At 36.4% G+C, this 20012-nt stretch overlaps 1 pseudogene; it reads right to left on the bottom strand.

Moving 5' to 3' along the window:
- Nucleotides 1-1154: 1154 nt before the first annotated feature.
- Nucleotides 1155-4448, bottom strand: LOC115984797 (annotated as a pseudogene).
- Nucleotides 4449-20012: the final 15564 nt, after the last annotated feature.

Raw genomic sequence — 20012 nt, 5'->3', positions numbered from 1 at the left:
ACTTGGTGTAACAAGCAGGAAAGGTCTTCTTGGTCATGCTCATGAGTCATGCCTATTAGTTCTGTGGCTTCAGCCTCTTGGTTCGATCACTATCACAGGCTTAGGATTTGAGATGTTTCCACGGAGAATCTTAACCATTACAAACATCAAGACACACCACTTTTTCTTTTTTTGGTTGTGAATGAAGATTCCACAAGTGTCTATTTCTCATTCAGCTAACGTATTCCCACACGCTTAGGATTTGAGATGTTTATTTTTATTGATGGTCATGTGCAACTATGCAAGTTTTTTTTTTTTGGGGATAGTTTCAATCAAGGATGGAGTCAGGACTAAAGTTTCAACCGAGGACGGAGTTAGGACTTGGAGTTAGGGGGGCGGCTTTGTTGCTCACTGTGTGCAGCAGCTCTGGCCTCTAACTCTTCTGCTTAATCATTGAGAATTTTTTTTGGTGTCTTTGTTGTGTGCATGCTGGATAAGGAAAAAATTATTCTGTTTAAAACTTTTTAGAGGGTCAGGTTGTTTGTTTTGTGCAAAATTAGTTGATGGGGCTTAATTTTTTTTTTTTTTAATTTTACTATTGGTAATTTTTGTTGTTGAGCTAATTTTTTTGGACTTATATATTTTATTTTAAATTTAAACTATTAATTTTTTATGGCCTTTAAAAGGTGGAAAATGCTAAAGGTACAAAATTTTTACAAATTAAAAGATCTTTAATTGATTTTTTTTGCCACAAAGATCTTTAATTGATTTTTTTAATTAATTTTTTTATAATATTTGACAAATAACAGTGATTTTTTTTTTTTGGAAGGGGAAAACATAGACCAATAGATTAAGAAAAACTGGCTAAATCAGCCTAAAATATAGAAACAAATTGTGGTGGAACATTTTTTCGATGAATCAAATTAATTCATATAATGAAAATCTTTAAATAGAGGCAGATCTAAATTTCCTAGGCATCTAAAGACTAAGCCTTTTTTTTATTGAAACCACAGAGAGAAAATACATCAGATCTTTATGCCAAGCTAGAAATATGATTGCTGAATTAACGAAAATAGTACATTAAAGACATGATTGCTGAATTACACGAATTATTTGCTCCAATTTAATATATCATAAACTTGACAAACTATGCTGGCTACCTTCATAATAAGTTATCAACCTTGTGCACCTGTGGTAAAGGAAGATAAATTTCAATGAATTAGAATAATAAGCTTTGAATTTCTAAAAATGATGTAGTAGTGACTTGTGACTGAGCTGTTCCCCTACAATTTAAAAGATATTCATTAAGCCATTACCTACAAGGCTACAATTTAATTGGTAAATTAAGTATCAAATTTTTTTTTACACCTTTAAGAAAATTTAAAATGCAAGAAAGTTAATTTGTAGAATTATGAAATCCAAACTCATTTAATATTTACTAAATTACACCAACCTTAAAGTTTTATGAAATGACACTCCCCTTCTTATGTTTTATGAAATGACATATGACACTCATTCCTTAAGGTTTATATAAATGTAATAGTTAATACATATCTCAAGGGAGGGTAGTGTCATTTTTTCCAAGTTTGAATAAGAATATTTTTTTTAAATGAAATATTCTATTAGTGAAATCATAGTTTGAGAGGCTTGGACTTAGTTGTTGCATTTATATAAATCTCAAGTGAGGAGTGTCATTACGATAAACGTCAATGGAGGGTGGTGTACTTTACCCTTTAATATTTATGGAATTAGCAATCCATTTAGTTAGAAGATATCATACATATCTATCATAAAAATACCTAATACTTAAATATATAGTTCTATATACAAACATAATCTAGAATTTCTGACAAAAACTTAATATTAGTTCAAATATAAATTTCAATGAATTTTTTTTTTTACCATGCTCTTAAAAATTGTTTGTTAATATCTTTAGTTGAAAATTTTAAATTTGAAATAAATTTATTCCATCACAATAACAAAAATTAATTTAATGAATCAGTTAAGAATGAACTTTTTTTTTTTTTTTGAGAAAGAAGAATGAACTATTTGCATACTCTTACCAAGTAACATGCTTGCAAGACATTTTGGAAAAATTACACTTTACTCCCTAAATTATATCTCCTTTTACACTTACACCTCTAAACTATGAGAATAAACATTTACCTCCTTAAACTATGTGAATGCACACTTTACCCCTTAAACTATATGTTTATTTGAGAAAGTTTTTTAGCCTTAGTTAAGAATGTTATATGCATCTAATTATGTTTATTATATATATATATATATATATATATATATGAGAGATTACATAATAATTTGGAATTTTAAACAAGCAAGATTTCTCCAATAAATTAATTAGTTAAAATTTGTAACATTTACATGTCTATCACAGCAATTTAGTACATGTGCCGATAATTTAAGCTTATGTCTTTTATAGGAATCTCTGTCTAGATTAATAGGGGGCGTAAGCCAATTTCTCGTGATGTCTCTTTAATTAATAATGGAAATCACCCAAATCTCTCTCTCACACACACAAAAGAGAAGAAGAGGAAGAGTAATTGGACTCATTCCCAATCCTATGTATAGTAGAATGAACTAATAAAATTTGAAGTGGCTCCAATCTTTTTAGTTTTGCAAGATGGACAGTGGCTTTCTAATTGCTATATGATTCCCTTAAACATTTGGAATGGCTTTATTAAGTTAATGAGATCATGTGGTGTGGGTGGATACATTACCAAATTCTATATATATATATATATATATATATATCAATGAAAAAACAAATTTACCTGTCGTGCAGACTCGTTGTCTTTGTATACTAGTTTTAAGAATGCTTTCTCGAATTTTATGAAGATTAACTACAACAGTACCGATGTTCATCCTTTCGCTTGGAAATTCTATGGAACAAGCAACTCCAATTCCAAGTATCAAAATCAAGCATTCTTGAATTTTGGAACTTCCATTTTGATCCTCATTTCGAGTGTTGTTTATCCTACTCATCTCTTCCTCTTGCCTTTCCCAAAGAAGATTAGGATCTATAATGTCAATTTTTCGTTCTGACAAAGTTGCTTTGACAAAGTCAGGAAGGTTTAAATTATCTTGAAAAATGCTATCAGTAGGTCTCTTTCCTGTGAACATCTCTAACAATAGTATGCCGTAAATATAGATGTCACCATATAGTGACACTTCATTTCCCATACCATACTCTGCAATTGCATGTAACATATGTTGTAAGATAGGCAAATATTTGTACTAGAAAAAGAAGGGAAAGAAAAAAAATCTCACAAGTAATAAAGGTTTATTTTCAATGGCATGTAATAAGAAATAAAAATAAAAATAAAGAGAAGTGAAAATTTGTTATGACACATTTTATCTAGGGTCAGCTTTAAGCCTAGGCCTAAGGTTCTGTATGCATAAAATTTCATAAAAGAGTCACAAGGACCACATCAAAAAAAATCCAAAATATTATTTTTAAAAAGAGAAAAAAATGGGTTTGGTATTTTTTGTTTTCTCACACCTCCAAGAAGGCTGCTAAAATGTAGGTAATAGAAATCCAATTCAATTGAAACCCTAAACTGTTTCGTAAAAATAAAATTTATATCAGAGTGTTGATTAAGTTAATTAATTATTATTAGTTGTACAAGAGACGTCACTAAAACCTAAATACAATAGCTGAATTAGTAATTTGCATCTCAAAAAAGCAAAAAAATTGATTTAAAAAAAGTTAAATAGATATTATTTGATTTGTATTTAACTATTTTAAAAATCTCACTTAAAATTATTGCCTTGGGCATCAAATTGTATTTCGTCAGCCCTAATTTTATCTTCTAGATACAATACATCCATATTGAATCTATCATTTCATGCTTGAATTAATAGAAGGAAACTATGGGAAAAAGAAAGAAAATTAAATTTAAGAAATGTAAAATATATTTACTTGGAGGAGTATAACCAACTGTTCCTTTAATCCCAATGGAGCTTGATTGATTAGCAGAACAATCTTGGGAAACATCATGAAGGAATCTTGCTAAGCCAAAGTCGCCTACATGTCCAATTAGGTCATCATCGAGAAGAACATTACTGGGCTTGAGGTCACAATGAACAATTGGTGTTTCACAACGATGATCAAGATAATCCAATGCACTAGCAACATCAATGGCAATATTCAATCTTTGAAGAAGACTTAATTTCCTTGGTTCCTCAATAGCCTCATTTGTTCTTGGAGTTGGATGCAATTACTCATCTAGATTACCGTTTCCCAAGAACTCATATACCAAAGCTTTAAAATCATGACCTTGATAGTCAATACCTGAACATGTTGTGAGCACCTTTTCAAGATTTCGATGTCTGATGTTTATTAGAGCCTCACACTTAACCATGAAACTTTTGGAAGCTCCGTGATGTGAGAGGTTAAGCACCTTGACAACAACCATATTTCTACCTTGATGAAGAATTCCTTTATACATGAACCCAAAGCTACCCTTACCAATTAAATTAGCAGAAGAGAATCCATTGGTAGCATTTAGGAGACTTTGGTAAGATACATTCAAAAGGAAATCTATTGAATCAATTGAGGTATTTTTCTTCCTTTTTTTTTCTTAAAGAGCAAAGAAGTAGAAGCGATAGAATCAAAGTTACTCCAAAAAGCCCAAAAAGTATAGAGATTATTAATTTCACAGTAAGAGTCAACTTCTTTTTGTTTGTTGTATTTGCACTTAGGAAGCTGAAACTTAGGTATGCCGCCACAGAGCTCACTATTTCCTTGAATTGAAGTTGCATTTGCGTTCTTGAATACCCCAGTTGTTGGTAGCTCCCCCTCGAAATGGTTGTATGATAGATTCAATAATTGTAAGAAATCAAAGCTCTCCAAAAATTTTGGAATCTTGCCAAAAAAATTATTGTTAGAAAGGTCAAAATGTTCAAGACCTCTTAATGATTCCAAAGATGAAGGAACATCCCCTTGGAAGAAGTTTCTTCTCATGGCTAGAAACTCTAGCTTTACACAACTTGCAAGACTAGCAGGAATTTTACCAAATAACATGTTTTCATAAATATCCAAATGTTCTATATTTTTTAAATTTCCTATTTCCATGGGAAGGACACCAGTGAATTGGTTGCCAGACAAGTCAACACTGTTTGGTGAGAATGATAGACCCAAAACTTGCAAGGATATGATACCGCTAAGATTGTTATTTGGAAGATGAAAAGTTATCAAATTTCGACATTGACTTAGACTAGAAGGGATGCTTCCCTGAAGATTATTGTCTTCTAAATACAACTCCAACAAATTTTTTAAGTTTCCAAGAGAGGATGGAATATTCCCAAAGAAATTATTTTGAGATAAATCCAAATATTGTAATTTCTGAAGGTTTCCAATTATAGAGGGAATGTTGCTTGAAAATTTATTGTTCCACATTTCTATGTCCTCAAGGTTTATCAGATTTCCTATCACATTAGGAATCTTTCCTAATATTTTGTTATTATTAAAATAGAAAAAAGTCAAAGTAGTTGAGAAGTGGCCAATGCATTCAGGCAACTTTCCCCCAAAGTTGTTGGTATTAATCTCCAAATCTCTTAGATTGGTGGAATTTGTCAAAGAACAAAGAAAACTCAAATTATCTGCTCCTCCATTTCCAAGATGGTTTTGGGTTATGGAAAACAACCTCATTTTATTTAGCTTCTCTAATGAAGGAACCTTTCCAGTGAGTTTATTACCACCCAAATTCAATGTAAATAGATTCAAGGCATTAGATATTGAAACAGGGATAGATCCAATAAATTGGTTGTTGCTAAGGGTAAATGTTTCTAAATTTGGTAAGGTGATACCTATATCCGACAGAAGATGCCCTTTGATTTGGTTATTTCCTACATCAATAATTCTTATTGAAGAGATATTGAAGAATAAGGGATGAATTGTGCCAGACAACTCATCTTACCAAGTTGTTAATTAGATTTATTATGAATAAAACTTGTTAAAACAAACAAACATCTATATCATGTCAAAATCATGCAGCAGAAAAATAAATAAGACAAGATATGATGACCCAGGAAAACCAATGAAACAAACTAGTTTCACAGTAAAAAAAACGTGGGGGGAAACCTTCCCAAAAAGCAATTCACTATAGTAAAGAGAAGTTTCAGATCTAGTACAAAACCTTTGTCCCTAGACTCTACAATCCCTGTAGATGAACTCACAACTGAAACCTTCTAACGTTTCAGAACCTCTAAACTCTTCAATATATGAACGTCACCCTTTTTGATGCACGGATCCTAGTACGTGACTAACTCCTTTACACGAATCTTAGTACGTGACTCACTCACCAACTTGAAGAAGATGTTGGCTGCAAAGTTCTTCACTTCATCAACAATAAAGATCAAGAAGCACTTGGTTACAAAACCCTAAAGCGCAAAGACGCAGTAGCTTATTTCAGAGAGAATAAGGCATCATCACCTTTTGCATATGTTCTCCTTGTATTCTCTCATGTGACGGCCTCTAAAATAAGCCTTATATAGGTCTAGGGTTGTGAGAAAAGAAACCCTACACATACATGTCATCATGGGCCGAAAATCAGATCTGAAAATCTAAATTCCCGTAACCTTGATCGATTGGGAGGTGTCGAGCTTTAAACTTTGACAAATACAGCTATCGAGGAGCTGTCGATGAGACAGGAGCTTTCTCGATCGATCCACCAGCTATCGAGAGGTGTCGAAATTGCGATAACAATCAACTGAAGAGCTCGATAGATAGCCTAGCTGTTGAGCTATCTGTCCGTAGGTGTTGAGCTATCTGTCCAGCTTTAATGAACAGCTTTTCTTCACTTGTTTCTTGGTCCAATCTTCATGGCTTTAATACTAGACTTGAACAAAATGTTTCTTGAAGTATTAAACACATCCTAGATCTACCAAAATACAAGTAAAATGTGTTTTGTCAAATGATTAGCCAATTACATAAAAGAATGACATATGTTCTTAAAAAGTGAAACACATATGTCCTAACACAACCAAACAGACCTTAAAACGAAGCAAGTTTAAATTTTACTGCATTTTACCATAACATGGTTCCAAAAAAAATGCCACAACCTAGTTCCATTTCTATTTTACAAGAAATAATGAAAACAAAAAACAAAAACCAAAAAATGTCAATATTATTCCCAAAACAAAAACAAACAGAACTATATTCATTATTCAATACAAATTTCTTCAATACAAGATAACTTGTTATATTTTGGAAAGTTTGTAATGGGCGACATTCAGTGGCGACTCCAGATTTGTTTTCTAGGGGATTCAAAAATGATAAAGCAAGAAATTTGTCATGGGAGTAAATAAAAAATAAAATGATTTTTTTTCTTGTACATACAACTTCCATATTATATACAATAATCTAAAATAGTATTTTAAATACAATTCAGTATATAATACAACTATATTGTACAATAATATAAAAAAATTATTAATAGTTTAAAGATCAGTAATACAACAAATATAATTAAATAATAAATCATACATTTTTGTCAAATTAATAATAACTTATTATATTTATATGTATTATCAATTAAATAAAAATATATGATAAAGAAGAATACTAACACACCTAAGAGTAGAACTAGGAGTAATGTGAAACAAAGAAAAAAAATAGTAACAAATATAAGTTTTTACTTTTGAAGTTGTAAGGACTCAGTTTGTAACGATCCCCAATTCATATTGGGTTCATATGTTAAAGGCCCAAACAATAAATTTGTAGAGGGTGGGCTAAAAGGCTAGGCCTTGACGAACGGACGGTCGTTGGTCATGGTGTTCAAAATGCTTGCACAGAAGCGAGCTAAATTTATCAAAGAAGACTTTCCCTTTCACACGGCCTGCATGGCTCCAGTTCTTTTCTCCATCCCCCCTTTCAAGGAGGGATTCTTACGTTATATAGCCCCTTTCATTTGATCCTGACCTTCCATCTGTTGGTCAAGCAGGTAACTACTTGAGTGCGCGTCCCATCAGCCGCCTTTCCCCACCTTCTGTTAGGTGCAGTAACCGAAACCATACTATTCAGGAGTCCTTTCCCCACTAATGCAGCCAGGACGTTTGTTGGCGCATTTAATGCGAAAGTGACAGTTTTTCCTTGAACCGACCCTACACTGCTCCCGTGCACGCTCTACTGTACTCGCCTTTTCTTCTATGAGCACTTTGGGGGCTATTTTTGATGACGTGCCATTTTTCCCTTCTAGGTTTAGGGATGCCGAGAACAGGATTGTCCTCGGCCACATTTCTAGGATGTTTGGACTCTCGTTGCATGTCCTCGGTAACATCTCTCCTTGGCGCGGGCCTTGGGCCCTAATGTAAGTGGGCAGGGGTCACAAATTCTCTGGGTCCACAATAGCCCCTCAAAACCCTACTGTCCGGCTCCTCAGACGAAGAGGAGGGTTTTGATGACATCGGGCCTCTGTCACAGCTTGTCAATCCTTGTCATCTATCAGTACCAGAGCCTCTTCGTCTGCCAGAGACACATTCTTGGTGCCTTGGTATGTGAAGCGTGTCTTCATTAAATGCGGGCGGTTTTGCGTTCCCCACGTTCAACAGTGCGACGGTAATCTAACGGTGGAAATTTCCTTACCTTTATGGGCGGGAAAATCCGCACAGTTACTTTTGATGGGAAGTATAAATGATTCTTTAGAACTGATTTGTCTCTTCACTTTCACACTTAAGAGTTCTTGCGCACATACCCTGGGTTAAGTCAAACTTTCATCCAAACTCAAGTCCCTCTCCAGCATAAAAAGCCCATCCGAGGAAATTTTTCTCCTTTCTGTAAGTTTTCTGTTCTCAGTAACTCGTGCTTTCTTTTTTCTAGGTTTATTTTTCTCTCATTCCCCTCCTTCTCCTGTCATTCCCTGAGTCTGTTTAGTAGCTCCTAGAAATGGGTAAATTAAAAAAGTTGGTTGAGACCGAAGAGGCGATAGAAAAGTTCATCGCCGATTATAAAATACCTCCCAATGTGAGTTTGAGGTACTGCAAGGAGGGGGAGTGGCATCTTAAGAGAAGAACTGGCGAGGTGGTGATTCCTCTTCTCACCTTTATAGAAGGGGGTGTGAGAATCCCCATGGGACCAATAATGAGGGATTACCTTAGGCATTTCCGATTAACTCCCACCCAATGTGCCGCTAATGTGTTTAGGATCCTGGGTTGCGTGGACGCCTTAAACAAAAAAATGGGGCTAAGACTAACCCATCATGATGTAAATTGGTGCTACAATCTCCAACATTTGAGGGGCAAATCCTATTACATGAAGACGAGAGACAATAGGGTTCGGCTAATCCAGTGCCTCCCCGATTCCAACAAAGGATTGAACAAGGACTTCCTTATTGTATCTGGGGAGTGGCACGATGGCCTTCCTTGCCCAACTGTGGAGGGAGAACTAGGTGGGGTATAGGGAGTAGGAGGGGGCTTAATCTTTGGTGCCGTCTTAATTTGTGTGGATCAATTACTAATTATGAACATGCCTTCTTTTTGCAAATCCACACACCTTTCAACGCCACTTTCATCTGACCAACCGAGCGGATTTGGAAACCGTCCTTAAAGCGGCGGTTTTTGTAAATGAAGAGGACAACCAAGTTAGAGCCGCTCACAAAATCTTAGGGTACGACCCTATCCAGAAGTCATTTGCCGCCCCGAAGCATGTGATTAGAGCCAACGATCCTCGACTTCAGAGAATCACTGTAGTCGAGCACGGGTTTTTGATCTCTAAAGGATCTCCTGTTCCGGAGGGTATCCCGTTGGTGGATTCTTCTCCGTCCCACCAAGTAGAGGAGGACGAGGGTGATTTGGGTTTATCCGATGAAGAGTTCGTCGCATTTGACCAAGCTGATCCATCCAAGGATCCTTCCGATGACCTGGGTGACCCTAACTTGTCCGAGGTAGAACAGTTGTCAGTGGGTACATCTTCTTGGGCGGAGATGGGTCTTAAGAGAAAACCCCCAACCAGCTTGCTTGACCTCATTGATGGCCAGTCGGGGAAGAGTGCACAGGGGAAGTCACAGTCCGGGGTTCCAACTCCCGTACCACAGCCTCAACCTATTCAAACTAGGTCTTCTCCTTCCCGGTCGCAGTCACAATCTCCCCGACCCAAACTTCCTGCTCCTCCCCAATCGACTCTGCCTCCTTGGCCAGAGCCCACCGACTCGAAGAGAAAGAGGAGTTCAAAAGGTAAAGAGCCAATGGACGAGGGGAAATCCCAATCCTCTCGAGAGGAGGACGAAACCCCGCGAGCTCAAAAACAGTTAAAGATCGGGCATCAAGGACAGGGGAAAGAGATTGATGCCCAGTCTGCGTTGAATGCTTGGCTTCCTGCCCCAATGCTCCATGGGGAGCCATTGATGGAAGACGCATCCATGAGGAACCTTGGAGACGGTGAAGGCGCTTATGTGGCCGACGCGTTAGAGAGGACCCTACTGCTTCCTACTAATATGAACGAGTTGAAGAGTATGAGGATGCAGGAGGTTGTCCTCAGCATGAAGAGGTACCTGGGTATGGTAAGGTACCTAAAACCTATGACTCCTTTGACTCTTGCTCCTAGATTCTCATTCATAATGTGTTTGTTTCAATTGGCAGGCCGTCCAGGCCACCTATAGGCTGGAGGATGAAGCTAAGGGGCAAAGTAAGTCTGCAGAACTTAAGCGTAATAAACGTATAGATGCTGCTCGAACCCTTAAAAATTTCGAGGCTAACCTCGCAAAGGCCAAGGAGGACTTAAAGGAAATGACCAGGGCCAGGGATAGTGCTGAGTCAGGCTTGGCCGGTGCCCAAAAACAGGCCGAGGACCAGACGAGGCGCCTACTTGCTGCCGAGGAGCAATTGGAGATCACCAAGGAGCAGATCAATGACTTAAAGAAGAAACTGACCGAGGCAGAGAATGCTAAGGGCATCGCGGAGTGGGCCAGGGATGAAGCCGTGTGGGCCAAAACAGAGGCTGAGTTTGCCAAGACTGAGGCCGAGACCTCCAAGGACAAGGCCGAGGAGGAGGCTTACGATGCGGGGGTGGCTGAGACCCAGGCTATTCTTAAAGCTCAAATCCCTGGTGTATGCAGACTATACTGCTCCTAGGTTTGGAATGAGGCCCTCAAATAAGCTAGGGTGAAGGCTTTATCCGACTTGTGGAAGGTGAAGAAGGTGTACTATCCTCCGGCCATCTGTGAGACTGCCTCCGCCAGCTCAGAGGCTGTGAGCGCTCCACAGGAGACTGAGGCTGCTCAACCGGAAGTTGCTCAACTCGTTCTCACTTCTGGCAAGCCGACAAAGGGAGGAGAGCTTCATGGAGCGACAGGAACACCTAGAGGTCTAAATCTTGAGGTGTCCCAAGAGGCTGCCAAGTCCACAGTCAGTGCTAAGGTCTCTGATGCCAAGGAGCCAGCCCTCTTGGTTCAGCCCCTTCAAGCCATTCCCCTTGCTGACGTCTCCGAGGGCCCTGAGGCTAACCCTACTCAGCCTCCCCAGGAAGGGGCTAAAGCAAAATTGAAGAAGTAGAAGCCCTGGCCAATTTTTGTATTTGTTTTTAGTTTAGCCACTAGTTAATTTCCCTTCTGTTTCGAGGACATTGGAATTTGCTTGTAATTAAACTCTTTAACCATATGTATGAAATTTCTTTCTTTCTTTCTCCTTTAAATTATACGTTTGTTTCCTTTGCCAACAATTACTATTGCTGCGAATCTCATGGTTGTTAAATTAGTTATCTTAGCATGTGTGAAGGGTTGTGCATATGATATATTTGGGATTACATGCTAGAATTCTAACTGATCTGCACCCATGGGACATTGAATTTGCTTCTACACATACTTCTAGGTAGTTAAACGTGTCATCTGAGGTGTCGAGCGTGTTCTTAGGCCACGTTTAGTACTCAAAATCCTGCTATCCGGCTCCTCGGCCGGAGAGGAGGGTTTTGGTGGCGTCAAGCTTACATCATGGCTTGCTAAGCCTTGTCCTTCATAAATGTTGGAGCCCCTTCATTTGCCTAGGACACATTCCCGGTTGTGAGACATTCTCTTAGTTACCCATGCCGCGTTCTTGACGTTTCAGTATACGAGACGCGCCTTCATTAGGGTCTCCTTTCGAGGCGACGCAAATCCAACGGTTGAAGGTAGCTTTGGGAATTGAGCAAGACTTATCTTATTTGTAGTTTTTCTTGGAGATTTGCAAAAAATTAAATGCCATCAGGCTTGCTCCCCATATAAGAAGTACGGTGGGTGGTCATTCCCTTTATTTGCAGACCCTTTAAGCTTTTCAAATTCCTAACCCTCCGATTGTCCCCAGAGTCCCTATTACCCTCTTCAGACGCTTTGGGTGTCTTCGAGGCTTAGAATGGCCTGGTCAGGGCAAGGGAGGCAAAGACTTGTTCCTTTTCTCCTTGATGAGGCAAGAATGGAACTTCTTCTTCCTTCAGCCAAAATCCAAAACAGGTGGAGGTCGCATCAGATTTTTGGTGCGGCATCACTGAGATTTCTCATCGTCGGTACCATCTGTTCTTGCACAATCGCAGCTAATGTGATACTGGCTCGATTGCTGTTAGAGTTGGTATGGGGATTTAGCATCCCTGCTTCTTCCTCTCTTCCATCATTGGGGCCATCCAGACTTGCTTAGTCGCTACTAGAGCAAGGTTGTGGATCAGGTGCCTTTGCTTCTTCTTCTCTTCCATCATTGGTGCCATCTAGACCTGCTTAGTTGCTGCTAGAGCAAGATTAAAGGATCCATCGCTCCCGTGTATTATTTTTATTTTTTATTTTTTCTTTATAGTTAGTTTTTGGTATGGGCTTGTCTAAGCCCCTTTTTTGTATGCTGTACTACTTCTTTGTCTAATAAAAGATGGCTTTATCCCATTTCGCATGTTCTTTCTTTTCTGTAACAATTATTTTGTGAATGGATGTGTTTGTGTTTTTTTCTTTCGAATAATATTTAGGGCCAACACCCTTGTTGATCAAGAGTTACAGCTTTGAACTTATCAAAACTGACGGGCACCATAATGCCGCCTTCAAGTAGGTTAACCATATAAGATTAGCCGAGATAACAGCTGAAGGTTCTGTATTGTATATGGGTTGATCACCCGAGGACGTGTAACCTAAAATGAACTGTCCGAGGAGTCATGCCGAGCACTATGGCACTTTGCCACGCTTCAAATGATGTTCATAGCCTTGACTCGTTCTGGGCATTCGATCCGAAGACCGAGGCTTGACTGGACCAGGTCTAAACACTTGGTTGTGTTTAGTTTCTTTATAGCTAGGGGTCCGAGGACCGCGCGGGATTCCCATTTTGTCTAAGACTTAGGCCTTTCTTGATATATGAAATTTCCCATAGATTTGAGTCCGAGGACCATGTGATACCTTGGTTCTGCCCAGCACTTTTTTTTTTTTTTTTTTTTTTTAGTGACTAGTTTCCCCATAGGTTTGAGTCCGAGAACCATGCAAGACCTTGGTTCTGTCTAACACTTATATTTTTTAGTGACTAGTTTCCCCATAGGTTTGAGTCCGAGGACCATGCAAGACCTTGGTTCTGTCTAGCACTTTCTTTTTGAAGTATCTAGTTTCCCTATAGGTTTGAGTCCGAGGATCATGCAATACCTTGGTTCTGTCCAACACTTATATTTTTTAGTGACTAGTTTCCCCATAGGTTTGAGTCCGAAGACCATGTAAGACCTTGTTTCTGTCTAGCACTTTCTTTTTGAAGTAGCTGGTTTCCCCATAGGTTTAAGTTTGAGGACCATGCAATACCTTGGTTCTATCCAACACTTATATTTTTTTAGTGACTAGTTTCCCCATAGGTTTGAGTTTGAGGACCATGCAAGACCTTGATTCTGTCTAGCACTTTCTTTTTGTAGTAGCTGGTTTCCCTATAGGTTTGAGTTCGAGGACCATGCAATACCTTGGTTCTATCCAACACTTATATTTTTTAGTGACTAGTTTCCCCATAGGTTTAAGTCCGAGGACCATGTAAGACCTTGGTTCTGTCTAGCACTTTCTTTTTGAAGTAGCTGGTTTCCCCATAGGTTTGAGTCCGGGGACTGTGCAATACCTTGGTTCTGTCCAATACTTTCTTTTTGAAGTAGCTAGTTTCCCCATAGGTTTGAGTCCGAGGACCATGCAATACCTTGGTTCTGTCCAACACTTATATTTTTTTAGTGACTAGTTTCCCCATAGGTTTGAGTCTGAGGACCATGCAAGACCTTAGTTCTGTCTAGCACTTTCTTTTTGAAGTAGTTGGTTTCCCCATAGGTTTGAGTCTGAGGACCATACAATACCTTGGTTCTGTCTAACACATATATGAGTTCGGTGAATCGGGCTACTGGGCTTGCCAGGATTAGCCCCTTGGCAAATGTGTGGAGCCTAAATTTGATGTGAGAAGCCCCTAGGATTGCTCCCGACACTTCGAAGTGCAACTCTGAGTGGGAGCTGGGTCAGGGCGACAACCTTGTGTTGCTGGAAATGACGGTGAGGCTTTCGCATAGCTTGCACTACTACCATAACTATTTCCTTCGAAGGACCCTTGTTGACAGGGGCTTGATTCTACCATGACTAAACTCCGCCTGTGCCAACGCACAAGCCCCTTCCTACAGACGATGCCAATCGTAAGGACTCAGTTTATAACGATCCCCAATTCATATTGGGTTCATACGTTAAAGGCCCAAAAAATAAATTTGTAGATGGTGGGCTAAAAGGCTAGGCCTTGACGAACGGACGGGCGTTGGTCATGGTGTTCAAGATGCTTGCACAGAAGCGAGCTAAATTTATCAAAGAAGACTTTCCCTTTCACACGGCCTGCATGGCTCCGGTTCTTTTCTCCATCCCCCCTTTCAAGGAGGGATTCTTACGTTATATAGCCCCTCTCATTTGATCCTGACCTTCCATCTGTTGGTCAGGCAGGTAACTACTTGAGTGCTCGTCCCATCAGCCGCCTTTCCCCACCTTCTGTTAGTTGCAGTAACTGAAACCATACTGTTCAGGGGTCCTTTCCCCATTAATGCAGCCAAGACGTTTGTTGGCGCATTCAATGCGGAAGTGACATTTTTTCCTTGAATCGACCCTACACTGCTCCCGTGCCCGTTTTACTGTACTCGCCTTTTCTTCTGGGAGCACTTTGGGGGCTATTTTTGATGACGTGCCATTTTTCCCTTCTAGGTTTGGGGATGCCGAGGACAGGATCGTCCTCGGCCACATTTCTAGGATGTTTGGACTCTCGTTGCATGTCCTTGGCAACATCTCTCCTCAGCACGGGCCTTGGGCCCTAATGTAAGTAGGCTGGGGTCACAAATTCTCTAGCCCCACAGAAGTGTATGTTTTTTTTTTTTTTTTTTTTTAATCATGTATGGCTTTTTAATCGTACATGTGATCGCTCTCTTGGAAGTTGAGCAAGCACTAAAAAATTTCTTGGACTTGAAAATCTATAGAGTATTTATCAAACAACTTAATCAAATAAAGAGAAAATCTAAAAAAAAATACATAAGAAAGAAAGAGAGATAAAGAGAATGGGAAAGAATCACCAATGTAGATAGAGACATATTTGTTGTAACAGTACTGTAATTTGCTTATGGAGAAAAAAAGTGCATGAAAAAACAGCTTCATTTTGCTGTTAACAGTAAAGTAAGCCAGAGTCTTACAGAGAATATACATATATATTTTTAACAAAGGAGCAAAAATGAAACTGTTTTTTAATAATATTCAATACACAATACGTTCACAAAAATTTTATAACAAAAATCTAGGTGGCAAGTTGTTAATGGTAGGTAAAAAGTGATGTTAATTATAAGTCCAAATAAAAACCAATTAAAACTTGTCATATAACATTTATTATGAAAATATTGTAAAAGTAGCATTAAGATAATCACATTCAAATTTATTTTATTTGGCTTTAAATAAAATTTAAGGTCAGGGTGTTCAAATTTTTTTATTTTAAGGGGTCAAAACAAAAGTCAAAAAAAAATTATACATATATATATATATATATATATAAAATGACAAGTCAGGGGGTTCATTTGAACCCCCTGGCTCTAACATAACGCCACCCCTGTTAATCACTCAACAAAGGAGTCTCCCCAAGATGCTCTCTCTCTAGCAAGTGGTGTTAGAGCTAAGGCCTGAGGGTAGTGCGCAGCAAGGTGACAAGGTTAATAGGGGCCCCTTTCATAGTTGGGGACAAGGTGCGCATACTTGGAACACACACAAGTGAGCATCACACAAGCGTGGCATAAGGTTTCAATGGAAATAGACATGTGGGCTAGTTCCATGGATGAGCATTCGAGATTGACATGTGATTAATTTCCATGGATAATGAGCTAGTGAAAGGAAATCTCATAAAGAGGAGGAACTAGTAAGACTTGTTCATGACCCATACTAAAAGAGACAATGGTTAAAATAACATAATTGGGCCCAAATTCATAAGTTTTAGCTCTAAGGTTAAGTGGAATCCTTATATATTATAATAATCTCTCAACAAAAGAGTCTTCTCAAGATGTTTTCTCCCCAACATGCATCATTATCTTAATTTTTAAATAGCACAAAGATAGTGTTGTGGTAGTAGAAGTTTTGGTATTAGTTTGTTGTGCAAAAGGACATCTAGAAGTTCTCCCACATAAGATAATTATTATAGATCTGAGAAGGAAATAATAATGATAAGAATGAGTAGTTAAAATAATATAATTGAATCCAAACTCTTAAATTTAAGCTTTTAAGTTAAGTAATGTTCCTATATATCATTAACCTCTCAACAGAGGAGTCTCCCCGTGATGTTCTCTCTTTAGCAAGTGGTGTTAGAGCTGAGGGCAGTGCACAGCAAGGTGACAAGGTTAACAAGGGCCCCTTTAATAGTTGGGGACAAGGTGCGTATACTTGGAACACACACAAGTGAGCATCGCACAACTGTGGCGTAAGGTTTTGATGGACATAAACGTGTGGGCTAGGTCCATGGATGAGCATTTGGGGTTGACACATGGTTCCCACGGATGATGAACTAGTGGAAGAAAGCTCATAAAGAGAAGAAGCTAGTAGGACTTATTCATGGCCCATATATAAAGAGGTAATGGTTAAAATAACATAGTTGGACCCAAATTCATAAGTTTTAGCTCTAGGGTTAAGTGGAATCTTAATATTGTATTAATCTCTCAACAAAGGAGTCTTTCCAAGGTGTTCTCTCCCCAACATGCATCATCTTCTTAATTTTCAAATAGCATAGGGATAAAGTGGTGTGGTAGCAAAATTTTTTATATTAGTTTGTTGTGCAAAAGGACATCTAGAAGTTCTCCCACATAAAATTTGCTTTGAAAATTATTATAAACTAGTCGCATACCCGCGCGTTGCACGCGGTAATTTTTTTAGGATGGTCTAATTAAATATTTTATTAATACTATAATTTTAGTTATTAACCATTTGATTTTCATTAGTTTTTAAGTTAACAAAAACCTTAAATAAACCTTTTTTTTTTATTTTATTTTTTTTATTTTTTTACCTTTACACACACACACACACACACACATAGTGAATCTTTACACATACCTTTAAAAAAACTCTATATATTTCACTTTTTTGAATGCGTAAAATTATAGACTACTACTCCATAATGATAGTGGCTAATTAATTTTTTTTTTTTTTTAGTGATCTCATTTGTAACGCTTCTTACCATTATCATATATTTACTAACTGATGATTTGCATAACAAAGACGATAAATGAGAGGTAGGATTGTTCATTAGATTTTCGAAAGTAATAGTGCATGAAAATTATATATATATATATATATATATATTATAAATAAGGTTAAATGAAATGTCAAAAAATGGATTTTTAAATTTTCTAACTTTATTTCTTATTCAATTTCTACTACTATCAGAGAACATCTCTTTTTTAGTTATAATTAATATGGTTTCCATAGTTAGAATTTGATTAGTTTTAAATTTAAATTTAGTACTATGATTGTATTTAATTATTGATTGTTGATTTAATTTTTTAAGTGAATTAAACGGTTTATGTTACTACACTGTAAAGTTTTTAATGTTCTCCACACGGTAATCTCTATTTTATTTTTTACTTCTCCTAACAACCTCTTTGTTTTCCAATCAACGATTACTAATTGACGTTTGGTTTTTTTTTTTTCTTTATCTACTCTTTATTACTTTGTATTGGTTTTGTTTTTTCTATACCATCTCTCTCTCTCTCTCTCTCTCTCTCTCTCCACTGGCAACCTATCGTTTTCCAAAATTTGATGATGATTCTATGACATTAAATATGCATTATTAATTTTTTTTTTTATTTAGTGTTTCTAACTTGATTTGTTTTGTATTTCATTCTTCCTTTGATGCATTGGGTGTGAGAATGAGTGTTTCCCTATCATTACTCCACTTAATGTGGACAATTTTATTTATTTAATTTAGGCAAAATATTATATTTAAAATTTTTAAAAATAAAAAAGGAGTGGAAATATAAATAATTTAATGATATATATGGGGGATGTGGTTGAATTTAAATGTTAAATAAAATGATATGAGAAAAAAAATAAAAATAAAATATATAACAATAAACACTAACTTATCCAAATAATTCTATGTAATATAATAATAGTACATTCTTATATACTATTTTTTAATTATTTATAATGAAATATGATAATATTTAACAATCAAAGACATAAAAAATAAATAAAAAAACTTAAAACACAAAGCTAAATCCCATAAACCAAAATAGAGCTCTAAAGAATACAAAACTTTATCAGGCTAAAATAGAGATGCAAGAAAAATAAAAATAAAAATCTACCAAAAAATTGAGGGAGAAAGAGTGGGAAATAACCACTTTTCTGTGAGATAAAATTATGTAAAGAATAGAAGAGTGAATGATAAATTTATATTAAGAGGATGATAATATAAAAAAACAAAATAAAGGAAGATAAAAGGAAAGAGGAAGAGTGATATCAAGGTAGAATTTTTGGGGAGATGAAAAGGTAAAGAGAATGAGAAAGGTTGAAGAAAGTGTAAATGTTTAAAAAAAAAATGAGTACAATTTGATGAGCACAATTTTCTTTTATTTGAATTTAAGTAAAATATTACATTTTTTATTTTTTAAAACAAAAAGAGAGAGAAAATATAAATAATTTAATGATAAGGAGGATGTGGTTGAATTTCAATATTGAGTAAAATGGAAGAGAAGAAAAAAATAAGAAAAATTAAAAGATATAACAATAAACACTAAATTATCCAAATTATGCTATGTAATGGAATACTATTTTATTTTTATCTACTATCTTTAATTTTTTATAATGTAATCGGATAAAATTTAACAATCAAAGAGCAAAATAATAATAATAATAATAACTTAAAACACAAAACTAAATCGTATCAACATAAATTAGAGTTCTTAAAAATACAAAATTTTATCAACCTAAAGCGGAGATGCAATAAAAAATAAAAATCCACCAAAACATTGAGAGAGATAAAGATCCACCAAAACATTGAGAGAGAGAGAGAGAGAGAGAGAGAGAGAACCTTTTTGTGAGAGAAAACTATGCAAAGAATGAAAAAAATGACAAATTTATAGTAAGAGGGAAGGGATAAGAAGAGACAAATAAAGGAAGATGAAGAGAAGGATGAATAGCAATATTAAAGTAGAGGGTAGTGGGGAGATGAAAAGGTGAGGGAAGAAGAAAGGTTGAAGAAAATGTAAATATTTAAAAAAATAAGTGAATGTAAAAAAAAATTATAGGAAAATTGGAAATAAAAAAGAAATATATATAGATGTTAAAATCGACAAAGATGAATATGTAAAGTCAATAATCTATTATATATATATATATATATATTTGTAAAAAAAATAGGAATAAATATTAATTATATATAGATGTTAAAACCGACAAAGATGAATATGTAAAGTCAATAATTTATATATATATATATATATATATATATATTTGTAAAAAAAATGGAATAAATATTAATTATGTGACGAATGACGTGATGATGAGGTGGCGCAACAGGAGCTCAGCAGCTATAAATGCCACGCTTCAGCTTTTAGTAATATATTGATT

The sequence above is a fragment of the Quercus lobata genome, chromosome 4 (assembly GCF_001633185.2).
Source record: "Quercus lobata isolate SW786 chromosome 4, ValleyOak3.0 Primary Assembly, whole genome shotgun sequence".
Classification (NCBI taxonomy): Eukaryota; Viridiplantae; Streptophyta; class Magnoliopsida; order Fagales; family Fagaceae; genus Quercus; species Quercus lobata.
The sequence above is the reverse complement of the archived record's forward strand: the minus strand, read 5'-3'. Positions and strand labels throughout refer to the sequence as shown.